The 5,000-nt window shown below is 39.1% G+C and overlaps 1 non-coding gene across 1 annotated transcript in view; it reads right to left on the reverse strand.

Moving 5' to 3' along the window:
* Positions 1–124, reverse strand: part of LOC143307115 (small subunit ribosomal RNA) — a 1,923-nt gene extending 1,799 nt beyond the window's left edge. Inside the window, exon 1 of the ribosomal RNA XR_013064339.1 lies at positions 1–124. This exon is cut by the window's left edge and continues 1,799 nt beyond it. This is a non-coding gene — a ribosomal RNA (small subunit ribosomal RNA).
* Between the last annotated feature and the right edge of the window lie 4,876 nt (positions 125–5,000).

Raw genomic sequence — 5,000 nt, forward strand, 5'->3', positions numbered from 1 at the left:
ATCTAAGAAACCAAAACTGATTTAATGAGCCATTCGCGGTTTCACCTTAATTCGGTATGTACTTAGACATGCATGGCTTAATCTTTGAGACAAGCATATGACTACTGGCAGGATCAACCAGGGAGCTTAGTTATTATTGTAAATTTAAATTTTCGTCGTCGGCCCTCCCTGTAAGACCGATCGACGTTAAGCCATTTCTCTTTTGTATGTAACACACATTTCATAAATTTTGTACCTCTTATAGAGGCCAAATATTCTCCTCCTCCTCTCATAAAGCACGAAAATCACTTTCACGCCGTGCATCCATCGTGCAAGCACGTAGACCACACACGCTGGACAATATAATAAAAGATAGCGCGGACAGTGGCATGCTATACAAATCGAGAAAGCGCGTACAGTGATCATGCTGGTCATTTTGCCACCAAATTTTATAATCTTTATCATTAGAGCGGGCCCACCAACCTCGTCTCTGTACTTTATACATTTCTCCTCCATCTGCACACACCTTTTCAAACATTAACGGAGAGAGTTCCTTGGACTTGCTTTAAATGTACATATTAGATATGTTGGAATCTCTCTCCTTTAGAAGTTTCCCCAGCCTTAAAACTTCTTTCATTTTTACTCCTCTCTCCATACTTATTTTCCTCTCTGAACGTATCAGAGAGGATTTTATTTCTGACACCTCTTGACTTTTCTTAAATTCAGGGACGTAATTTTGTTCATAATTCAGTGGACTTTTGTGTATTTTATACTTTAAATATTTCCAAACAGTCTCCCTTCTAAAAGTGATAGAACGAATTTTCGTCTAACACTACTTTCTTGGTTCAAAAATTTTATACAATCTTATAACTTTTTCAGTTTTAACAAATTTTGGTTACAGACAGTTGATGCTCAGTTTGTACAAGTATGCAACATTTATAAGTGCATACAGGTCACCAGCCTTATATTACAAGGCTCACCACATATGGGCCATTCGGTCTTAGACACCGACCCGTGGTAATGCTGTGTGGAGATTAATAATAATCCGCAACGGAAAACCGGAACGAGAATAGTCGAGAAAGTATATTCTCGAGGAGCGGTAGACTGCTTTTCAACCGAAGTCATAAAAGAGCCACACGCTCGACGCTACTCCCGACCGGTCCGAGCGAACCGAAAGTGCCTTCCTATAAATACCGAACGGCCGGCCGCTAGGTCGGCGACGCATGGGCTTACGCCCAGGCGTATGCCTGTGCAAACCGCCGTGAGAGCGTACCATCCCGCCGGCACGGTAAAACTTAGACTGAAAATATCGTCGAACATATCCTTTCATTTTATAACGTTCTATACATGAAAATTAATAAATTAACATGCAGGACATAATAAATTCACATTCTCATGTAAATCATGGGTTTAATTAATATTTTAAAAAATTTTAAAACCGCCCAGAACCGATGAGATGAAAATATTAAAACGATATTTTTGCATTTTCTTACGGTAAAACATTAACAAATAAGCGACTATAGCAATATAAAACTCCATTTGTAATTTAATTAATCAAAATTAATATTTTTTTTTGATTTTTCAGCGATCCAGAACCGATGAGACGAAAACATTAAAACGATATTTTTGCATTTTCTTACGACAAAACATTAACAAATACGAGACTATAACAATATAAAACTACATATGTAATTTAATTAATCAAAATTAATAATTTTTTTTGATTTTTCAGTGATCCAGAACCGATAAGTCGAAAATTTTAACAATCATATTTTTGCATTCTGTACCGTGGATCGATCGTTAAACGCTATTGAACTAACGTCCGTGATGGTATAAATGCAGATTTTCGCTCCGTTTAGCCAAAATAACGAACTTTAGATGCGCTCCGAAATATTTCAAAGTCCCAGCGGCGTATTGCTTCGCCTCTTAGAACCGATTAGTCGAAAATTTTAACAATCATATTTTTGCATTCAGTACCGTGGATCCATCGTTAAACGCTATTAAACTAACGTCCGTGATGGTATAAATGCAGATTTTCGCTCCGTTTAGCCAAAATAACGAACTTTAGGTGCGCTCCGAAATATTTCAAAGTCCCAGCGGCGTATTGCTTCGCCTCTTAGAACCGATTAGTCGAAAATTTTAACAATCATATTTTTGCATTCTGTACCGTGGATCCATCGTTAAACGCTATTAAACTAACGTCCGTGATGGTATAAATGCAGATTTTCGCTCCGTTTAGCCAAAATAACGAACTTTAGGTGCGCTCCGAAATATTTCAAAGTCCCAGCGGCGTATTGCTTCGCCTCTTAGAACCGATTAGTCGAAAATTTTAACAATCATATTTTTGCATTCTGTACCGTGGATCGATCGTTAAACGCTATTGAACTAACGTCCGTGATGGTATAAATGCAGATTTTCGCTCCGTTTAGCCAAAATAACGAACTTTAGGTGCGCTCCGAAATATTTCAAAGTCCCAGCGGCGTATTGCTTCGCCTCTTAGAACCGATTAGTCGAAAATTTTAACAATCATATTTTTGCATTCTGTACCGTGGATCCATCGTTAAACGCTATTAAACTAACGTCCGTGATGGTATAAATGCAGATTTTCGCTCCGTTTAGCCAAAATAACGAACTTTAGGTGCGCTCCGAAATATTTCAAAGTCCCAGCGGCGTATTGCTTCGCCTCTTAGAACCGATTAGTCGAAAATTTTAACAATCATATTTTTGCATTCTGTACCGTGGATCGATCGTTAAACGCTATTGAACTAACGTCCGTGATGGTATAAATGCAGATTTTCGCTCCGTGTAGCCAAAATAACGAACTTTAGATGCGCTCCGAAATATTTCAAAGTCCCAGCGGCGTATTGCTTCGCCTCTTAGAACCGATTAGTCGAAAATTTTAACAATCATATTTTTGCATTCTGTACCGTGGATCGATCGTTAAACGCTATTGAACTAACGTCCGTGATGGTATAAATGCAGATTTTCGCTCCGTTTAGCCAAAATAACGAACTTTAGGTGCGCTCCGAAATATTTCAAAGTCCCAGCGGCGTATTGCTTCGCCTCTTAGAACCGATTAGTCGAAAATTTTAACAATCATATTTTTGCATTCTGTACCGTGGATCCATCGTTAAACGCTATTAAACTAACGTCTGTGATGGTATAAATGCAGATTTTCGCTCCGTTTAGCCAAAATAACGAACTTTAGGTGCGCTCCGAAATATTTCAAAGTCCCAGCGGCGTATTGCTTCGCCTCTTAGAACCGATTAGTCGAAAATTTTAACAATCATATTTTTGCATTCTGTACCGTGGATCGATCGTTAAACGCTATTGAACTAACGTCCGTGATGGTATAAATGCAGATTTTCGCTCCGTTTAGCCAAAATAACGAACTTTAGATGCGCTCCGAAATATTTCAAAGTCCCAGCGGCGTATTGCTTCGCCTCTTAGAACCGATTAGTCGAAAATTTTAACAATCATATTTTTGCATTCTGTACCGTGGATCGATCGTTAAACGCTATTGAACTAACGTCCGTGATGGTATAAATGCAGATTTTCGCTCCGTTTAGCCAAAATAACGAACTTTAGGTGCGCTCCGAAATATTTCAAAGTCCCAGCGGCGTATTGCTTCGCCTCTTAGAACCGATTAGTCGAAAATTTTAACAATCATATTTTTGCATTCTGTACCGTGGATCGATCGTTAAACGCTATTGAACTAACGTCCGTGATGGTATAAATGCAGATTTTCGCTCCGTTTAGCCAAAATAACGAACTTTAGGTGCGCTCCGAAATATTTCAAAGTCCCAGCGGCGTATTGCTTCGCCTCTTAGAACCGATTAGTCGAAAATTTTAACAATCATATTTTTGCATTCTGTACCGTGGATCCATCGTTAAACGCTATTAAACTAACGTCCGTGATGGTATAAATGCAGATTTTCGCTCCGTTTAGCCAAAATAACGAACTTTAGGTGCGCTCCGAAATATTTCAAAGTCCCAGCGGCGTATTGCTTCGCCTCTTAGAACCGATTAGTCGAAAATTTTAACAATCATATTTTTGCATTCTGTACCGTGGATCCATCGTTAAACGCTATTAAACTAACGTCCGTGATGGTATAAATGCAGATTTTCGCTCCGTTTAGCCAAAATAACGAACTTTAGGTGCGCTCCGAAATATTTCAAAGTCCCAGCGGCGTATTGCTTCGCCTCTTAGAACCGATTAGTCGAAAATTTTAACAATCATATTTTTGCATTCTGTACCGTGGATCGATCGTTAAACGCTATTGAACTAACGTCCGTGATGGTATAAATGCAGATTTTCGCTCCGTGTAGCCAAAATAACGAACTTTAGATGCGCTCCGAAATATTTCAAAGTCCCAGCGGCGTATTGCTTCGCCTCTTAGAACCGATTAGTCGAAAATTTTAACAATCATATTTTTGCATTCTGTACCGTGGATCGATCGTTAAACGCTATTGAACTAACGTCCGTGATGGTATAAATGCAGATTTTCGCTCCGTTTAGCCAAAATAACGAACTTTAGGTGCGCTCCGAAATATTTCAAAGTCCCAGCGGCGTATTGCTTCGCCTCTTAGAACCGATTAGTCGAAAATTTTAACAATCATATTTTTGCATTCTGTACCGTGGATCCATCGTTAAACGCTATTAAACTAACGTCCGTGATGGTATAAATGCAGATTTTCGCTCCGTTTAGCCAAAATAACGAACTTTAGGTGCGCTCCGAAATATTTCAAAGTCCCAGCGGCGTATTGCTTCGCCTCTTAGAACCGATTAGTCGAAAATTTTAACAATCATATTTTTGCATTCTGTACCGTGGATCGATCGTTAAACGCTATTGAACTAACGTCCGTGATGGTATAAATGCAGATTTTCGCTCCGTTTAGCCAAAATAACGAACTTTAGGTGCGCTCCGAAATATTTCAAAGTCCCAGCGGCGTATTGCTTCGCCTCTTAGAACCGATTAGTCGAAAATTGTAACAATCATATTTTTGCATTCTGTACCGTG

The sequence above is a fragment of the Osmia lignaria genome, unplaced genomic scaffold, assembly GCF_051020975.1.
Source record: "Osmia lignaria lignaria isolate PbOS001 unplaced genomic scaffold, iyOsmLign1 scaffold0044, whole genome shotgun sequence".
In the NCBI taxonomy this organism is placed as follows: domain Eukaryota; kingdom Metazoa; phylum Arthropoda; class Insecta; order Hymenoptera; family Megachilidae; genus Osmia; species Osmia lignaria.